The sequence below is a fragment of the Protopterus annectens genome, chromosome 3.part0, assembly GCF_019279795.1.
Source record: "Protopterus annectens isolate FY-2018-M chromosome 3.part0, PAN1.0, whole genome shotgun sequence".
NCBI classification, from domain to species: Eukaryota; Metazoa; Chordata; order Ceratodontiformes; family Protopteridae; genus Protopterus; species Protopterus annectens.
Window position 1 is genome coordinate 1,523,274,795 of NC_056731.1, and position 21,672 is coordinate 1,523,296,466.

The following is a 21,672-nucleotide window of genomic DNA, read 5'->3' on the forward strand; positions in this document are numbered from 1 at the left end:
GTGAGTTGCTTCCATCAGTCATTGGTATCCCCAAAATGGTGGCAAGAGCAGACAGGAGGAGCCGCTTTCCAGACAGCCACTGAGGTTGTTTATGTACTTATCTTCATCTTATAATGCAGCTGAGGGAAATTCTAATGGTGCCTCGTTCTGTCTCTAGGTTGCTGATATGAGCACTCGTTTTACTGTGAAGGGTGTGTTACACCTTCCCTTTGCATGTGCCCAAATGGACTGCCATTATCAGCTGATCAGGACAGCCCACTACTATGAGGGATCTGGCACTGACTGCTCACTGCCATCCTTCTCCTCCCCCACCCAGCTGCTCCGCTGCTTGTGTCTACTCAGAATCTGGTGTTAGTGTCAGGACTTTATTCCTCTGCAAAACAGAGTCAGGCATTAGTGTAAAAAAAACAAAAACAACTTAACTGACTCGAGGCAAATCCCCCCACGCTAGCATTTCACACTCATCACTCACTCTATGCTTCTAAATGCATTTTAAAATAAATACTTAGAATAGCCAAGCTGAAACTTAAACAAAATCTATTTATCTCACGTGGATTTAACTTAGAAAGGTTTTCACCTGTGGTTGTACTCTTCCTATCACCGGATGATTTTGATGATTTCTAAGACTCTTCCTTTGTGAGTACACTTGGTCTGTTTATGTTGTTTGATGACTACTACTCTCTTCTGTCTGTAGGAGTACTGGCAGTTTACCTTTCCAGCTTTCATCAGTATACTGACAAACTGAGAAGGCACATGTTGGGACTTGCAGAAGTCCACCTTTTTTGAAATTACTCTTTCAAAGTCTATTTCCAAGAAAGAGTCACTGGTTGAAATTCATTTACAAGCACTGACATTTTCATACGTCAGTAGCGCTTACCTTTTTGTGCTAATTATGTTATTTTTTTTTTCTTTTCCATTTATATTCCTGAAACTTGAATTATACTCTCCTAACTAAGTAGCTAACATTCAGTCAGTCCAATGCAAGTCTGTGTAAAGCACACAAAGGCACAAACTTTTACATGTACCCATTTAAACCACTCCAGAGGTATAGAGGGATAAAGATGTCCTTCCATATCACTGTTAACAGTAGTCTTTACAAAAGGGATCCCCTGCCTAGGGTAGCCCAACATCCAGCCAGTATACCAAAGCCTTAGAATTTTAAGTACGTCATACGTCACAAATATGCTCCCCGCTCATGGCAATAGGGCATAAAGATGACATTTGGATGTATATACTTCAGAACAACTTTGCTGCCGGTCTGAACGCTCCTTTGTTTATGCTGGTTACCAAGCCATTTTCAGATAAGTGCTACATTCGGGTTTCCTTCTTGCCTTATTTTTCTTTTGTTTGTGAGTTTAGGTGTCATCCAAAAAGAGAATTGTCAATGTGGGAGACAGATTCCCCATAAGGTCCATCAAAAGTAGTGTCTTTTTTGCCTGAGTACCTCTCATAACCATACTACATGCTAGATTTGTCAAGCATTTGTCCTCAAGACCCTTCATAGTCGTCTCTCCTTCTTGTTTAGTTACCTGGAGAACCAGTGTCTTAAGTTGTTGACACAAGGTGCGATGGCGGTATTGTCCTGTCCAGAGCATTGGCTGTCTGCCAAGAAGAAGACCAAAAAAGTTGGGTCAGATTCAGTTGCTGTACTGCTTGCCCTGGACATTTCTGTCGAGGCTGGTGAAAGCCTGGCGGATCATCCGATTGTTCCATCATATTCTTCTCCCATGGCCGTTTCGGAGGCCAGCATGGATCTGACATCTTGCACATCCTTGGAGGCTCTGCAGACATCTATTGCGGATGTTGAGGGGGAACCTCAGCTGATTATATCTGATGAACCGAGGGGCATTCCACACAGATTCTTGCTTGGGAGGAGGTTCCCACTCGATTGTTTGAGTGGGCAAGTGCCTGAACCTTGTAAGGTCTTTATGACTGCTGTCCCTCTAAAGAAGTAGCAGAAAAATAAACATTTCCCCTGTTCCCAAAGTTCCCCAATTAAAACATTGAGTTAGAAGGTCACACTGAAAAACAAATCAGAAAAAACTAAATAAAAGCTCCAGCCAAGCTAGAACTTCCAATGAGTGACCTCCCAAGCCTCCTGTGACAGAGGCACATGGATATATGCAAATGACCTTTATGAACATCAGGTGTTTCAGCCAATATGAATGACAGGATTTTACATAGGGGTTGTTTAATGCTCTCATAGCCTTGAAACCTCCCCAGGGAGTCACTTTTCCTGCCCACCCCTGGTCATCTGCTCCATTTAAGAGGCCTGTGGAGCAGGACTCTTCTGATGAGGAATTGGACTTTGGATGAAGAGTCCTTGGCTCTCAGAATCCTTCTTCATTGAACTGTGGTTCTGAGGAGGAGGATTTTATTAGCCCAGATTCTCCATTTGGGCAGCTCTCGTTTGGGGATACTATCAAAAGATGGAATTCTTTAAATGGGATTGTTCTCAGGTTTCTGACATTAGGAAGAGGTATGAACTCCTCCAGATGGAGTCCCCTTACCCCTCTGCTGTTCCTCCAGTCCTAGCTGCCCTGGTAGACACTTTCTCAGCAGCTTCTCAGACTCCTTATTTCCAGCTTCCAGCCCCTAAAATGCCTGACAGGTTTTATAAGGTGTCTGATGACTGTTAAGTTTCTCTGCAGATGTCCCTTTGCTGACCCCTCTGTTGTGTCTGTCTCTTCTGACAAACCTTCCAAGCTCTTGCTTTCTACTAAATTCCTACCTTCTGACAATAACAGTAGGGTCATGGAACTTCTGGACAAGAAGATGTATACTGCCTCTACCCTGGCCTTTTGACCTATTAATTATCAGACCCATATGACCATGTATGTCTTCGCTGTTCTTTCTTAGGCCTTTCAGATTGTATATGTTTTGTATGGAAAGTTTCTGCCCTCTCTTTGTTGGGCTGTTCTAAGTGGCTTGCTTTTTCATTAACTATAGTTAGAATGCTGCTGATGCTTCTAGAGCTGTTGCTTTGTTTCTGTGTTGAGGCATTACTCTTTGCTATGGTTGTAGCCTTTGCCTGATGATGGTAAGGCTAAATTGCTGGATGCTCCCCTTGATAATAAAAATCTCTTCGGTTCTGCAGCTGCTGAGCTTTTTAAGTACCTGCAGGAAAAGGGCAAGGCCTTGCAGGAACTGAAACATATTTTTGTTTCGAATATTCCTAAATTTCAGAGGAATTTATTCCTCTAAGCTTGCCTTTGTACATAGACAGGTTTGCCCTCCTCCCAAAGTTAAAAAAGGGTTCTAGACAGGCTCCTTCTGCTAAGTCTACTCAGACTCCTACTACTCAGAATCTTCCTTTTCCAGACAAGCCAGGTTCTGTCTATCTGCTTCCTCCTTCCTGAGTCAGGTTCCGTTATCTCTTTGCCTTTCCCTGTCTCTTCCCAACTGGTTAAGGATCGCTCAGGATTCTTGGGTTCTGTCAATCATCCGTCAGGGATAATTCATGGTGCGGAAATCCCTTCCTCCATTTCTGGGCATTCCCCAACCTTCTCAGGAACAGCTACCTTTCTTTCTGGATGTTCTTCAGAACCTTTTGTCTCAAGGCACCATCCAAGCAGTTTCAACTCCTCAAAAGGGGGAAGGGGTTTTATTCCAGAATGTATTTGGCTCCAAGGAAAGAAGCACCTGGAGGCCCGTTCTGTATCTTTTTCAGCTCAACACCTTTCTGTAGATCCCTTCCTTTTGAATTCTGTCCCTTCAGACTCTGCTTCCTCCTGTTCTTCAGGCTTTCCTGTTCTCTCTGGATCTCAAAGATGCTTATCTTCAGATCCTGTTTATCCCTGTTTCAAGAAATGTTGACATTTCCCTGTTTCTTCCCTGCATTTTCAGTTCTCTGCTTTGCCCATTGGCGCCTCTACTGCCCCAAGAATTTTCACCAAATGTCTCACTCCTGTGATTGCCTTTTGTAGGATGAAGGGGATACAAATCTTTTTTTTTACTTGGACGATCTGCTCATTCAGACTTCCTCCTCAAGGCCTTGTCTCAGCACCTTCTCTATGTCGTTTTCCTCTTGCAACGTTTATGGTTTTCAGTAAATTTCCAAAAATCCTTCCTGACTCCTTTTCAGGATCATGTTTTCCTTGTTTGCAGGCCCCAGATCATTCCCATGCTGTCGTCCCTGCCACCTCCCAAAGCTCATGTTCTAATTGCCTTTTTTCATTGCCTTTTTCTTCAGGTCTCAGTTACAGCCAGGGAATTTCTAAGGGCTCTGGGATTCATGGTTTCCATCATTCCTATGCTACCTCTAGCCAGACTCCATATGAGGAAGCTACAGTGGTTCCTGAAGTCAGTATGGCTCCAACACTGTCATCCTTTACACTTTCTAGTACCTCTTTTTCCAGGCCTGAAACTAGAGCTTCAGTGGTTGCTTCATCAGCTGCCTCGCAACCCAGGGCTTCTTTTTCAACCTCCAGTCCCCTTTCAGGAACTTCTTTTGGATGCTTTTAACATGGGGTGGAGTGATTCTTTCAGCCGTCTTAAGTTTCAAGGTCTTTGGCCCATTCAACAGAGGGCAGACCTTATCAGCATCAAGAAGATTGGAGCTCTCCTTGCTCTTTGGGCTTTTGATACACTTTTTCTTCCGGAGCGTTTCAGAGTCTTCACAGACAATACCACAGTGATATGGTACAACAAGCAAAGGGGAACATAGTCCTACCTTCTGTGCAGGCTTCCTCTTCAGGTTTGGGATTTGGCTGTTCAACATCAGTTTAGGCTGTTTCTGTTCTTCAGAACAAAACATTGTAGCAGACTGTCTGAGCAGGTCCATGACCCAAGCTCACAAGTGGATGCTTTACAAAGATGTGATTGTGGACATTGTCCACCAGTGGGGTACTCCTCAAGTAGATCTTTTTGCCTAACCTCTGAACAGACAACTTCCTATTTTTTGCACCAGTGTCGTGAGTCCCCTGGCATGGAAGGTGGATACCTTGTCTTTTTCTTGGAAGGGGATGTTTCTCTGCACCTTCCTTCCCCTTCCTGTCATAGTGAGGGTGTTGCTCAAGCTAGAACAAGACTTCCCCAAAATCTTGCTGGAACTCCTTTTTGATCCTGACAGCACTGGTTCCCTCTTTTTCTGCACCTAGCCAAGGGCAATCACCATAAGTTACCTCACAAGGTAGCCCTACTCACACAAGACAATGGGTTCTGTCATCCATCCTCCCTTGTCCACTCTGCAACTTGCACTGTGGGTTATAAGGTTTTGATCCCTTGTAGGCACCATTTTTCTGAGGATGTGCTTTGGGTACTGCAGGAGGCCAGGAAACCCACTAGCAAAAAGTCTTGTGTGTCCAAATGGAAGAGATTTTCTATCCACTGCCTTGCGCATAACCTGAATCCACTTTCTGTGTGAAGCTCACCTCTCAGCTATTTCTGTTTGTCTGCCTTTGTCTCCTCTGTTTTAGCTTCTAGGTTTGCAGTAAAACAATTTCTTAAAGGTGTCCTTCATATTAGGTCTCTCCAGGAAACCTGTTCCTCCTTCCTGGGACCTTAATTTTGTTATTGAAGAATTGCCTCAGGCTGCTTTTGAACTTGTAGCTTTGTACATGGAAGATTGCTCTTCTTTTGGCCCTTATTTCATCTAAGAATGTGTCTGAGCTTCAGTCCCTTATGGCTGTTCCTCCTTTTTTAGTTTTTCATAGTGACAGGGTGTCTGTTCATACTAATCATTCTTTTATGCCCAAAGTGGTTAATGAATTATCTCTTAATCTGTTAATTTGCCCACATGTTTTACTTCCCCACAATCTGCTATTGAGAAGGTTCTTCACACTGTATATCTGCATAGGCAGCTCAGATATTACAGTAAGATTAAAGCCATTCACAAGTCTGAGTAGCTTTTTATTTCTTTTCATCCTAGATCTCTGGGTTTGGCTGTTTCTAAGCAAACTATTTCTTCATGGAAAAAATCTTTCTGCCCCTGTAAAGGCTCATTCTGCAAGGACTGTGACTTCCTCTGGTACTTTTTTCAAAGGTTAGGATACCACTTCTATACTTCAGGCTGCTACAAGGCATTACAAATTGGATGTTGTTTCCAGAGCTATCCTGCATGGGTTTCTTGAGGGCTCTGCTGGGCCTTCCACCTCCCAAGTTTCCTCTTGAGCTTTTGTCCTCTCCCTTTAGTAGAGAATACTGCAACAGTGATATGGAAGGACCGTAGTACAGTTGTGTATAATCTTATCAGTAGATATCCTTCTTTTCACTGTTGCTTTATTTGCTGCCTTCCTCCTTCCCCTTTTTTTTCTCTTCTTCCCCCTCCTCCTTTTTTCCTTCTGATGCACATGTTCCTCTTCCTCCTGGGGCTTTTAAATTCTGAGTTATGTATGTCACCTTTATGTCCTACGCCGTGAGAGTTGAGCATATGCATGATGTACAATGTCCTTAAAATCCTAAGGCTTTGGCATACTGACCAGACGTTGAGCTACCATAGGCATAATTTCCCTTTAGTAAACAATACTGCAACAGTGAAGAGAAGGACATCTACTGTTATGGTAAGAATTTACAGAACTGTACTTTCTGACTACAGTCTTAAGTGATCTGCAATTGAATAGCTGCTCAGGTGACTTACGGCTGGGGGTTAAATGCATGCACCAAGTGCCTCTTATCTCTCATGGAGGCAGGAGACAAATAATAGAGGCTTGCCCTAAATGAGAACAGGCAGGGGGCACTGACTGTTGTTGTTGAAGCGGGATAAAATCCTGCAATGTCTCCCATTACATATCTACCATCTGGGGTCAGCCATGTGTGTGAGAGGGGGTGATAGGAATGTTAGGACTTGAGAGGCACCTGGCAGCAATATGATGTAACACCAGACAGTTGAAGAGAACCTGATAGACCAGTGGATGAGGAGAGGCAACAGTGACAGCTGATGGTGAGCTGTGAGTTGGCAGTGCTGTACAAAAAGAAAAAAACGTAAAAGTTATCAATTTGGGTTAAAATTCAGGCAGTGGCTAGAGATTACACTGCCTGGATGCTAGCAAAAAAGACATTTGGAGAAAGTAAGTAGAAATCTACCAGAAAATAAGAAGAAAAAGCTCGGCTTCCGAAGAACCTTGCAGCTGTTTTTTAAAAAGCAGTTCAAGTTTCGGCTTTAGCACAGATGTCGTCTTCTAGTAATTTTATTGGAAAAAATAAGTCAGATGCACTCAGAGATTCTTAAAATAAGTGAGACACTGGAGGAATATATAAAGTCAAATGGCTGGAAAATAAAAGTTTTAAGTAGCTGTTCAAATGAACTGATAAAATTGCAAAAGTCAGAGGGTGAAATGTGGGAAAGAAACTTTGAGCATGAGGCTTCTCAAAAGCTGTTTTTTTTAAAAGTAATAGAGTTAGAAAATAGAGCACACAGAGAAAGCCTGACATTTTTGATGTACCAGAGAAACTAAGAGGGAATATAGTGTTTTAATTTTTGAAAGTCCAGATAAGCAATGGTACTAGTTAGTATTCCAGAGCTGGATTTGTGAATTGAGAGGGGCACATCATGTGTATGCTCCAAATCTGGCCATCTGAAAGTAACCAAGGCCTATATTAATATGGATGTAATCGTACTAGCAGAAAGAGCTGCTCCTGACAAAACTCTAGCAGAATGGGGATGGAGTTAAAAATTTGGGACATCAGAGTATTTTTGGAAAATTATTTGCTCTACATCAAATTAGGAGGAAATAAATGTATCCAGGCAGTCGGGAGATGTCAAGAAGCAGGTGTGAGATTCAAGTTGCCACTGTCTTCAGAGTATGTTTTCCTGGAGCATCACAGACATTGTTGGATGCAAAACAGGCTAAGGAAGGAAAATAAGTTTAGCTAACAGAGAGTAAGCCAGCAAAATGAAGGGGACTCTTATTCTCAGTCTTGCTGTGCAGCCCATAGAGAGATTTTGCAAGAGAAACCTTTTCCATTGTACCAAAGGAAAATGCTAGAGTTACAGGGGACACAAAAAGCCCAGGAACCAACTTGGAGAATCAGGAATAACTTGAGCTTGAACCAGAGAATGCAAATGGGAGACTGAGATGAAAACTGTCGGCAATGTAAAATTAGTGAATAGATGCGAGAACTGTAAACTAAAGATTTCTGCATAATGGGTGTGTGGGTTGCAGTGAGAGAGGAAAAAGACTGAGTTAGCATTATGAGTGTGAGTGTGTGTGTGTGTGTGTGTGTGTGTGTGTCTCTCTGTGTCTTGTGTAGTGCTACAGATAGGGTTTTTCTAAGATATGGTTTCCGTTTTCATTTCACCTGCTTACCCCACCTTACAATGCCTGTAAACCCAAACCTGCCCTTGCTTCTAACCCCAACCCAACACCTTATCTTTGAAAAAAACATTCCTGTAACATTACTACTGTTCAAAGTATGTATAAATTGAGTGGTAAGGTTTTCATTAACCGATTGCATTTGCAGTCTTTTATATTATGATGTTTTGAGTTATTCGGTAAGTTAATTTTTAAAATGCCAGTGTCAGTGATAAACTGTGTTTGATTGCTTGTGCATTTTGATAACTCTGTATATAGTCTGTGTGGTGCATGTGTGTTTATATATGTATATAGATGTGGATATTTAGATGTATATATGCGTACGTGCATATATAAATATATATGTATATGTATATGTTTATGTTGTCAAAGCTACATTTGTATCCTTTACTGTCAGTTGTGTGATCAGTTTGTGAACTTTACACAAATTTACAGTGCTCTCTGATGTTGCTTGTGTTATATTTTCATGCAGAGAAGTTATAGGTGCATTTTTTTATTTTTTTTATTTTAATACTGCCTTCAGATTAGTCTCACTACAGGTGTTGGTAAGAAATGCAAATAACTTCAGATACGATCTTAATTATACTTGGGTGTTATACATTTTTATTAAGTCCTGCTCATTGATAGCTTCATCCCATTTTGGTCTAGTAACCAGGATGCCGGCTCTGTTTTTTTGGTGATATCAAAGTTTAACCATCATTTTCAGAAACCTACATGGATCTGCATCTTTTTATTTATTTTGTTTGAATAAGTAACAAAGATACTTTTCTTTTTATAGTCTTCTTAAGACACTTTTTTTTCTTTTTTATAGTTTCCAACAAGTTATCTTTATATACAACTGTTTGCAGAATGTTTTAGTGATGCATAAGGTTTTTCTCAGTTCAGAGAGCTGCTTCGCAAGTGCAGCAGCATAAACCAGTGTTTATTTTCTTTACCAGCACAGGAGCACGGTGCCTAGTCTACAAACAGATAAGGCAATCTCTTCATACTTTTTAGCGCTGTTATAAATTTCACTGCCTTTTCTGTCACTTATGTTAATTGTTTTACTCTAATTTTACCACTGCCTTATTACATACATTCATCAAGCAGCCTTGCTGATACAAGCACTGGTCCTGTTGACTGTAGTGTTATTAGGTGTAAGTAATGTTGTAATTTGTTGCTGCTGTATTGTTGACCATTACTGACAATATCTAAAGCAATACTGCAGTATTGCCACTAGGTGGATGGAAACCAAGTTAACCTATTATGTCAGTTACAGATTGCACTTTTTGATAATTGGTGATGCTACATTTCAGCATGGTTACTGCTACTGGTACTTCACTAGATCATACTGGGTTACCTGTCTGATTCACTTTTTGGCTGACTGCAATAAAACCACATGCCTTATGATGACTGCACTTAGGAACTATTCATTTAAACTAACTGTAGCTATTACTGTACAGTTTCTCCACTCAGATCTACTAGGTTAGGCTGTCTGTTGCTCATTTGCTGCTACGAGTTGGTTAGAAACCGAGATGGTCTGCCGGCTAAGTCCAACTGATTAAATTTGCCACCTCTTGCTGATCATTATTTTCCTTTCTTTTTGCATAAGTTGTTTGCACTAGTCACATCTCATATTTGCATCCTTTAGTCATGTACCATATTATCGCCATTCTGTAGTCCAGTCCATTATCACCCTCTTTCTTATATTAAAAGTTATGTTTTTGCATTGTCTTGTTTCTGTTACATCTTCATCTGCCCTGGCCATTATGGAATCTGTCAGCTTTCGCCCCTTCTGTAGCCAGTCTGATAGCACTAGTTATCTTGAGGCAGGGGTAGATTGCTACTTCACAATGATTCAGTATGTGAGATGTAGAAGTATTTACTGAACTTGGAGAATTCCATCTTACTTAGAACACATTTAGTAACTGCATACAATCACACACAGCACAGAGCATTTCCACTAAACCAGCTTACTTTGTTGTTAAGAGAACACTGCCTTAAGCCACTCAGGATAAAGATTAAGAAACCTCAGTTACTGATTGACACAGTGACATACCCACCTTCACCCTGCATCTAGTACACGTGTCAAATGTTAGAAGTGTGCAAACTCTAATCCCTTAAGGTCCACTGAGACTGCATCTGCTCACTGTAATGTTTTAGTAGAAGGTGACTCTGTTGTCAGGAATGTAGACACTACCCTGTCCAGTCTGGATAAGAATGGGTGATGGCTGTCATTTTGGAGCCAGGATCTGTGGGTATAGCAAGATAGCTCCTCAGTCATGTGTTGCATAAACTGACAAAGGGGTGTACACATTTACCAACTGTGCAGGCTAGCCTTGGTGGGCTGGGAGCTGGCATTAAAAGTCTCTTTCTCTGAACCTGCTGCATCCCATCAGCACATACATTTCAAGCAATCCAGCTGAAGAGGTTAATGCACAGTCTCAAAGAATAGAAACTGGACCCAAGAATCTTGCTGAAACTGACAAGGTCTTGAGTTCTTCAGTTACAGACTTGTTTGCTACACCACTAAACTGCCAGAGTTCCTATTGTTTCTGTTGAGGTTCCCATACTTATCAGCCTTATCCATGGATGCCGTCTGTATAAGTTGGAACAGTGGCTTTCTTCATGCCTTTCACCCATACAGCTGACCTCCAAAGCATTATGGAAAATCCAGGTTGATTCTGCTGGCCCCAGTCAGGCCAAGGGCAGTCTTGGTTCTCTCTTTGCAAGGAACCAACTGTTCATTGAAAGTTCCAGGATTTTCCACATAACTACAGTGTGCTGCCATGTCATACAGAGTCTCTGGTACACCCAAATGTGAAGCATGTATACCTTGCATCTAGAAGATGTATCCCCTGATTCATCAGTGGGTCTCTCTCCCCCTCTGACATTGCTTGGATTCTATAACAGGCCAGAAAGCTGACAGAAACTTTTACATAAACAAATGGCCCACTTCCTCAGTCTGCCATAAGTCCAAGAATGTCTGACCTAACAGTAAGCTCTCTCATATCTGTCTACCTTGTCTAAAAAGGGCCTGTATTAATCATTGAAGCTTTTATTTTAGTTCTGATTAAATATTTTAAGTTACATTTTAAGTGGCCTGTATAGTAGTATTTTTGTACTTTTCTGCTTTTTTCCATGTTTTAGTCAAAAAAGTTCTTTTTGCATTTTTTTTTAATTTGTTATGGGACCTTAGTCTTGTATCTTCGTTTGCAGTCATGGAAAGACTGAATTATTGCAAGATCTTTACATTGTGTATAGGTTATACTGCACTTATATTTCCATAAGTAGAATTACTTGTAGAAGCTAGCTGTTTGTATTTTGAACCCTGTCTGAAGCATTAGTCTTTTAGTTTCATTCTCAGTTATGACAAACTGAACTGCTACCAGATTTCAGCCACATTTAGCAATTTGTAACTGCATTTATATATATATATATATATATATATATATATATATATATATATATATATATATAAACAGTGTTACTGGTAAATTTCTGTATAGTCTGGTGCATTCAAGCTGTGCTAGAATTGCAGTAGTGAGTGTATTGTGAATTCTGCTCTAGGTGCTTCATTGTTTTTACAGCTGTTTATATTCCAGTTTTGTTGCTAGAGTCTTGCATTCTGCATATTTATCTGCTTAAAGTTGCATTCCAGTGCCTTTTTTGTTCACCTGTTCTTTGTGTCTGCCCCACCCACCACTGATGTATTAAGCTGAAGTTTCTGAAATTCTGATCTACCTGGGGTCATTGACCTGTAGCTCAGTCATTGGACTAGAGCTCCAGTAGTGGATTTATGTTATTTGATTCCTGTCTAGCTAGTCTCCTTCTTGTAGTTTTTTCCCAACCCTTCCACCCTTTCCTGTTGTAGTTTTAAAAGGCTGTTTGTCTGGCCTCTCCCCCTTATGGTAATCTGGCTTCCAAAGTCCATCCAGCCCCTGTTTCGTTGCTCTTGTCTGTTGTGTAAGCTATTAAAGTACTTTTCCCTCACATTGTTTTTTTGTAGATCCATAATACTGCATACCTCCCAGCAAACCAGTATTGCTCGAGTAAATGCCCTTTACTCCAAACCATCTCCTCATTTTCTCAGGGCTCCCATCTGCTTGGTGCTTCTGCCACACTCTGGGAGGGTCCTGAATTAATCATGATCCATCCTTGGCAGATAAGATATTTATTTTATTATAATTATTTTCTTGTTTTGCATTTCATTTAATTGAGTGCTGCTGCTTTTGTTTTTGCTTTATTTGTTGATTTTGCACATTTTAAAGTTCCCTAATTTTTGAAATCACATTGCCTATGTAGTTTAAGTTGTATTATGGTAGCTTTACACTCGCAATAAATGTTTTTTATGTTTTTACATTAAGAAGACTTGATAATTGTTTAGTAGCAGTAGGTGGTAGTCTGGTCTTACCTGCGTTGGGAAAAACACAAGTATGGTCGTTTTATTGCCCAGAGGACTTAGAAGCCAGTTTCCTGTGTTTTTGTATGCCTGTATAAATTTGGGGTATTTGAGCACCATTGCCATTCATGCAGTGGTGGTTAGTAATGTCATGTATAAATGCAGACATCAAATTTTCCCTGAAAAACCACCTCTGAAATTGTACCAGTAACTTGGTAAGTGTAGGGCAACTACATTGAGCAGCATAAAACGGCTAGTTTGTTCATTGAATTTAGTATGATATTGCCCCTAGACTGCTTTTAACCCCCAAGTGCACATTTTGCATACTATAAACCCCTTGTACACTGCACCCTTGTAGCTCACCCAGTAAATGCCATGGCATCATGGATATTAACTTTTCCAATTTCTCTACAGCCAGTTTGGTGGGTATGGGTATATTGAGACAATGTAACAATTATCAAATGTTCACTGTTAACTATGTAATCATCAAAGAAACAAGTACACTATGCAAGAGATGTATATGCACAATGTCTCGGGAGGCAAAACCCTTGTGTGCAAACACTCATAATAACAATGTGGTGGTTGTTGGAAAGACAGGTATATATCTCAAAGAATCCCCATTCTCTGGTATAGGCTTTCCATCCATGTGAAGCAGAGCTCCTCCCTAACCATATTCAAGCACAACCTAAACCAATGGATGAAAAATCAGAAATTCATCCCTGGTCTGACACACGTCTCTGATGAGTAGAATCCACCATTAAATCATTCCCCTACTAATATACTCCCCTTTAAATAACCTCTAAGGTACAGTAACTTGTGTGATACGTTTGGGTTGCATGGCTACCTTTATAAAGGCCCAGTATACACCTGTGAACCTGTGATTAAAATGCATTTTTCTAACAGCTGCGCTCATTTACCTTTGAACTCACTTTTGACCTTGGTGCCATCAGTAAAATGATTTCTGAAGGGCGTCTTGCATTTGAGACCATATTTGAAACTAGTGCATACATTATGGGATTTCAATATTTATATTAGAAATATTGACACTGGCTCCATTTAAGTAAGTAGCAGAAATTTCTGTAAAAATTATTTTGTTGAAGACCTGTTTTGGTAGCCATCATCTCAGGCAGGAGATTTAGACGTGCACATAAATGCAAAGTTCCTTAAACTGTATCCCCAAGCACAAGGTGGCCATAAGGACTGTTCTGTCGTGTGTACCTAAGCTAGTATTGGAAGTGACTCTCAGCCACATCATCCAGTTACTAGTTTTCCTTCCCAAACCTCAGAATAAAGTGAAAATGTTTTTTCACTTCCTGGATGTACTTAGGCAACTGTGGTACTACATGGGCAGCTGCAAGGATTTTAGGAAGGCTGAACAGTGTTTTATATACTTTGTGCCAGGTAACCAAGATACATGTGTGTTTACAGGCAATTCCAGCATATGTACTTGGCAGACTATATTTCCTTCTGCTCTGTTTATCCTGGAAAATGCATGTTAGATCTCATTCTAACAGAGCATCTGCCACTATGACAGCTGTTTTCAAGATGCCTTCTGATACATAATTTCTGGATTTCCACATTAGGTTTCTTCAGTTTTCTTTGGCAAGGTATTGCTTTTCATGCAAACTGCTAACTTCTTTTTTTTTTTCAGTATTTTATTCCCAGAAGCTTCACCAGGGTGTTAGCTGTTGAGCTGGAGACCTTGCCTAGAGAAGGAACTTCATGTGTTCCTGTACCTGGATGGCTGTCTCTTTGTGGCCATATTGAGGGACTTCCTGTTACTGTTCCAGGACTGGACATTCTCATACCTGCAATCTTTGAGTTGTCATCGTAAACTTGGAGAAGTCTTTTCTGCTCATGTGTCATATTACCATTAACAATGCAGACTTAGTAATGTTCCAATGACTGTTATTCTGACCTGCAGAAGGAACAAGGAAATCATTTCTTTGTCTGACCAAGTGAGGAAGAATGAGTATCCAGGATTGGAAGCGCTTGCATCTTCTGAACTTAATGGTCACCACAGACTTAGTGAGGCCTTTTCCATGCCTGAGAATGCCAGTGTTGAAATGGTCTTGGAAGTCACCAACCACTTGCTGCTCTTCTTCCATGCTTGAAAATGCCTGTGTTGCAGTGATCCACATAATTTAAATAGTTCCAGAGTCTCCAGATGATGTGGGTCTGCTGTTGGTGTCGGACCTTTTTGCTGGATCATGGCATGGTTGACATTCCCCATCAATTTCAACAGCTGTGCTGTTTTTAATATGGTTGAACCTGTTGCATACAGTGTTGTTCACAACATCTGAGAACCCTTCTGTGCCTTTCAGTGGTACTTCATGAAGTTGGGGCTCCACTTCTCTTATTAGGGAAAGCTGATTTGGAGCTGATTGCAGTTTTGGGCCTTAGAAATGAGGTACCCGCAGAAGAAAAACCTAATCAAAGAAAGTTCTTTTTGAGTGCATTTAAACCCGATGACATAAAGAGATGAACTAATTACACAAAAATACATGATGTTCATCGTGCATACAGCTGCAGTAATAACATATGGGTTCTCTGCCGTCAGGCGGTCCCTCGGTCGGCCGAATTCCAAAGTCTAGGTCCGGCGTCGGTTGTTGTCGCTTCTTTTCCTGACGTCAGAAAGGCAGGAGTATATAAGACACAGCCGACGCCATTTTCTTCAGTCTTTTTTGCCGCACGGTGCCCGAAGCAGAAGCAGTTCGCAAATGTCGGTCGGCCAGCTCCTGAATTTACGAAAAATTTGGAAACCGAAGTCTTCATTAAAGCTAAGTACCCCGTTGGGGAAACTTTTCTTGCCTCAGACCGATGTCAGAAAAAGTTAACAATTGTATTTCTTGTGGGAAGCAAATACCGCATAAGGATTTCCATTCCCTTTGCATACCTTGTTTAGGCCCAGACCACGACGTCTCGGGCTGTCGCTTTTGTGCTACTTTCAATAAACCCACTATCAAGCGTCGGGCGGAGTTCGCCCAACATTTATTTGGTAAAGCATTTGATTATAAAATGTCGTCGGAGACTACGACTACCGTTTTGTCCAAAAAGCGCAAGGACAAGGACCGACACGCAAGGGCCGCGGTCTCCACCGACACCACGCCAAAACCAGCTACACGTGGTCCGGTTCTCAGCGAGACGCCTATGCAGTCCCTGACTACCGACGACACTTCTTTGGTGGGGTCTTCTGTACCCGAGACCGCAGGTACCTCGGCCCATACCCAGACTACAACCACCGAAGCCACCGTGAGCGTTGAGTCTCCTAATGTGGACAGTCCACTTCCACCCATGGTGTCTTTAGACCCTCATCTTCCTTTTCCATTAAGGCCTTTACTAAGTCCAAATCAGCCAGGCATCCCAAGAGGCCTGCTGCACAGGGCCCATCCACAAGTCCCATGCCTAAAAAACAGATGCTTAAAATGGCTGAGGATTTAATTACTCTTATCAGGGGTTCCCAACCCCCTCCTGACAAGAGGCCCAGAGTGGAGGAAGATTCTCCCTCTTCTGATCAGGGCTCCATTTTTTCAGAACACTCTGATGTAGAAGAGCAATCTTACTCCCCTTTTGAAGATTCTGATGCAGAGCAATCCATTCCTTCTGTATCTCCCCCGAGGATTGTTCTTTTGGGGAAACCTTGCACACTTTGAGGGAACACTTCCATTGGGAAGGCCAAGACTTTTCTGATTCCAAGAAAAGACTGACGGAATTTCTTTTGTTACCTCAACACAGGACTCTGGCGATACCTCCTGTCTTGGATGTACTTGATGTTTATTCGGAGGCTTGCCTTAACCCGGATTCCCTGCCTCCTGCCCCAGTCAAGCCTGATAGGTACTACAGAGTTCCTAACTCTCACCAATTTCTTTTCAAAAGCCATAATGCTGACCCTGAAACTATTTCTCAAGGCCCCAAGGGAATGAAGGCCTCTACTGCTAAAAATCCACTACCTTCCGAAAGAGAGTCAAGATCCTTAGAAAGGTGGGGAAAAAAGGTATATACCTCGGCCACCCTAGCCATGAGGGCCTTAAATTGTCAGTTTCATATGCTTAAATACCAGCAGTTTCTGTTATCACAATTAAGAAATAAAATGTCTCAACCTGAAAAAACAGATTTGAAGGAGTTGCAGGATATGAAGCATAGTGCAGAACAAGTGGGTAAACGCACCTTACGATGTGGTTATGATGCCCTAGAGGCCTCAAGTAGAGCTGCAGTTACAGGATCAGTTATTCGTAGGCATGCATGGCTTAGGGAACAAATCTTGCCTGATCATGTGAAAGCCAAATTGCTAGATGCTCCTTTACAAAAGGATGTGCTATTTGGTACTAATGCTGAGGAGATACTACGGAAAATGGAAGAAAAAGCCAAATCTATGCAAACTGTCAAAGCTTTTCTACAGGTTCAACCACCACGTTTTAGCAGAAATTGGCCTTCTAAAAACTGGTCCTTTCCAGCCACAGACAGGCCCCAAAGAGGTAGATATAGGCGCACAAGGGGCAGAGGTCAATTACAAGGATCTTATTAGAGGCAGGCAATGGCAAGCTCCAGCACCAAGAGGTGGCGAAAACGGAGCACAGCAATACAGGAAAGAAACCCAATGACTTCCTCCTTTCCATGCCAAGCAAGTTTCAGCTGGCAGCACCCTTGGGAGGAAAGCTGGCATTATTTACAAGAAATTGGCATATGGTCACAACAGACAAATGGATCCTGGACGTTATAAACAGAGGCTACAGATTTCATTTTCACACTCTTCCAAAAATGAGAGGCATGCCAAACCTGCCACACAATCAAAGGGCAGATGCACAACTACAAATTTCAAAGCTCATAGACATGAAAGCTATTCAAGAGGTACCTACTCACGAACAAGGTCAAGGTTTTTATTCCAGGCTATTTCTGGTACCAAGGAAAGGAACCGACCTGAGACCCATTTTGGACTTATCCATCCTAAACACATTCTTACTCGTACCAAAATTCAAGATGCTCACATTACAGCAGCTTCTTCCCATGCTGGGCAAGGGGTTTTGGCTGGTAACATTGGACCTCAAGGAGGCATACCTGCATGTCCCAATCAGACAAAGCTGCAGAAGATACCTCAGATTTCTTGCAGGTTCAAACCACCATCAATTCTCTGCATTGCCCTTTGGCTTATGTACTGCGCCCAGAGTATTCACGAAATGCCTGGCATCAGTAATTGCCTACTGCAGACTTCAAGGGATACAAATTTACCCTTACTTGGACGACTGCCTGATCCAAGCGGACAGCAAGCACATACTTCTGGAACATCTGGCTTATGCAACACGGTTACTGAATGCTCTGGGATACACAATCGACAAAGAAAAATCCAGGCTAACACCAGCTCAGAAAACAACTTTCCTGGGTGCCAACTTGGACACAAACACCCAGATGGCCTATCTTACGCCAGAAAAGCAGAGGCAACTAACTCAGTACTTCAAAATGCTAGCAAATTGTACCAGGCTTACTGCAAGGAAAATCCTGCAGGCTCTGGGCTTCATGGCATCTTGCATTCTTTTAATCCCATGTGCAAAATTGCATATGAGGAAACTTCAATGGTACCTAAAAAATCTATGGTCTCAACACAGCCACAGTTTGGAAACAATAATACCAATAATTCCATGTTTGCAAAATGAATTTCTATGGTGGGCTCAAGCATGTCAAACAAGCACAGGTCTCCCATTCTGCAAGCCTCAAGCAAATCAAGTCATCACAACAGACGCCTCAGATTATGCCTGGGGGGCACACATGACAGACAGGTGCATTCAGGGCAAATGGTCCCAAAAGGAAAAGCGCCTTCACATCAATCAAAAAGAAATGCTAGCAGTAATAAATGCAATTACAGCTTTCAAGGACCTCCTGCATCCAGGTCAATTATTGATAAGAACAGACAACACCACAGTTATGTGGTACATAAACAAACAAGGAGGAACACATTCATACCCCCTGTGCAGACTAGCCATGACACTTTGGAACTTGGCTCTGGAATGGCAAATCGAACTTCAAGCACAGTACTTGCCAGGTTTGGAAAACACGCTGGCAGACAATCTAAGCAGAAATATGACAGATCCACACGAATGGAGATTGCATCCTCAAGTGTTTACAAAGATAATCCAAGCGTGGGGGAGGCCAAACATAGATCTCTTCGCCTCCCACAGGAATCAATTGGAAATGTTTTGTTCAAGGACCTCTCATCCAAAGGCCTGGAGAGTGGACGCCCTTTCTTTCAGTTGGACAGCATGGACAGTTTACACTTTCCCACCTCTGCCTCTTCTGCCCAAGGTGCTCTTGAAAGCAAGAGCAGAGAGACCAAAGATGATACTGATTGCTCCAGACTGGCCAAGACAACACTGGTAGCCACTCCTGAGGAGCCTAACACATACTCCTCCCTGGTCCCTACCCCTAATGCCTCTTCTGCTGACTCAGCACAACTACAAAACTCTTCACAGTCAGCTGAAAACACTCAATCTCACTGCATGGAAAATTCCTTAACTCCTCAACAGACCTTACTCCCCAAAGAGGTACAGGATGTCATTTTGGAGGCCAGAAGGCCATCTACTAGAAAGGCTTACTCAGCAAAATGGAAACGGTTTTGCTCTTGGAATGAGAAAAAAAGGCCAGGACCCTACAAAACTAAATTTGCCTCGGGTATTACATTATCTAGCTGAGCTGCTGAACAGTGGACTTTCATTTTCCTCCATAAAAATCCATGCCTCAGCCATTTCTGCAGAATTCAACACGGATCCACCCTTATTCTCTCACCCACTCTTAAGACATTTCCTCAGAGGGGCTAAGAATATAAGACCACCAAGGAAACAACCAGTGCCAGCCTGGGATCTTAATTATATTCTAGAAAAATTAACATTGCCTCCATTTGAACCAGCTGCCTCAGCAGATTTGCAACATTTGTCCTGGAAAACAGCCTTCCTTCTGGCCATTACCTCAGCTCGTAGGGTTTCGGAACTACAAGCCCTCATGGCTGTGCAGCCCTTTCTCATCTTCCATCAGGACAGGGTTTCCCTTCGAACCAACCCATCATTTATGCCTAAAGTGGTATCCAGGATAGCTTTAAATCAAGCCATACACTTGCCTACCTTTTACCCCAATCCTCAAAACAAAGGGGAAAGGCTGCTACACTCTTTAGACATCCATAGACAGCTACGTTATTATTTGGACAGAACAAAGCCCTTTAGGAAATCAGAACAATTTTTTGTGTCCTATGCTGTAGGAGCTCAAGGGAAGCCAGTGACCAAACAGACAATTTCAAAATGGATAGGCCACTGCATACGGTTTTGTTACTCCTATCATGGAAAATCTGTCCCTACGGGCATCAGATCCCACTCCACCAGGGCCACAGCTACCTCTACAGCCTTCCTCAGAGGAGTTCCTACCAAAGATATTTTGGAGGCAGCCACTTGGAGTTCTGTACATACCTTCACAAGACACTACCACCTGCCTTTATATTCCAAAACTAGAGCAGGCTTTGCTACTGCTGTTCTGGCTCATCCCAGTTTTACCTAGTGCCTACCACCCTGTGCGTAGCTTTGGGATTCTACCCATATGTTATTACTGCAGCTGTATGCACGATGAACATAGTACAGTTTTGTACCTACCATAAATGTAGATGTTCGAGTGCTAATACAGCTGCAGTGCAGATTTCCCTCCCTCCTTCCCCTCTTGGTAAAGGCTTAGGACCTAACCCCTCTTCATACAAACTGTTTGGGTTATCCTTCTATGGTATATTTGCTTGCAACTACTGTTTTTTGATTACATTGCATTGCATGTATATAAATATAATTTATGTATTGCCTTCCTACTGGGGGCACCTGACATCTGGGGCAAGAAAGACTGAAGAAAATGGCGTCGGCTATGTCTTATATACTCCTGCCTTTCTGACGTCAGGAAAAGAAGCAACAACAACCGACGCCGGACCTAGACTTTGGAATTCGGCCGACCGAGGGACCACCTGATGGCAGAGAACCCATATGTTATTACTGCAGCTGTATTAGCACTCGAACATCTACATTTATGGTAAGTACAAAACTGTACTTTCCATCTCGCTCTCTGACACACATACACACACTCTCTTTTCTCTTATATGGGCAGAACAGTATCCAAGGTTGGAGAATCATGGTCTTGTACATTTTACCCTAGAGGGCAGTAACGTCTGTGTAGTGACTGAGAGATTGTTTAAAGTATCGGAGAGCACACCGGCTGTGCAGGGTTATAATGCCTTCCACACGTTTAGACCAGCTACTGTGCAGGAGGGGAAAAAGGGTAGAAGTATCTCAGTTTACATCCAGAAGATGCTGTCATCAAGGTTGGTAAAGCGGTATGATGTGCTAGAACTTCCTCATGTCCAGATAACCATCAGAAAGGTCACGTACATTAGTTAGCTGTAGAACTTCAAAAGAAGTCCACTAGAATCACCAAGTATTAAACCCAGTACCATTTTCCTAGGTGATCTAAATTATTCAAATATAGACTGGAAAACCTATACCACCACTAGTGCACAAGCACAGGGGTTCCTGGACTTTGTCAGTACATATGCCCCGGAACATTTAGCCAGGGTACCCACTGGGGGAGTAACATCTTGGATCTTGTCCTTACTAATATAGGAGCGTCTTGCACCATCGCTTGTGTATCTTCATCACTTGTTAGCTTGGATCATAAAGCAGTCTCCTTCAAAATAAAATTACAACCATAAATCCCCTTCCATCCAAGGTACCTTTAGAATTTTGACAAACTACCTACTCCTGAGTGATACATTGGCAAGTTTCATATCCCCACCAAACCCAGTTAGTACAGAGAAATGTACATCAGTGCATTATACCAGCATGTAAACAGCTCCATAGATGCAGCTGCACCCCATAGGAACATGTGTGGGGCAAACCTCAGAAACAAACCCACATGGTGGAACCATAGTATCAACAAGCTTTATAATAAAAGGAAAAGGTTTTGACCAAAACTACAAAGAGTAATTCCCAGAATGTCAGAGCCCTTGTCACTGAAGTAAACAAACAGCTC

The 21,672-nt window shown here is 42.1% G+C and overlaps 1 protein-coding gene across 1 annotated transcript in view; it reads left to right on the top strand.

The window, feature by feature from the left end:
• The window catches only part of SMCHD1 (structural maintenance of chromosomes flexible hinge domain containing 1), a 3,546,415-nt gene that overhangs the window by 2,148,655 nt on the left and 1,376,088 nt on the right, over window positions 1–21,672 (top strand). The window lies entirely within an intron of this gene.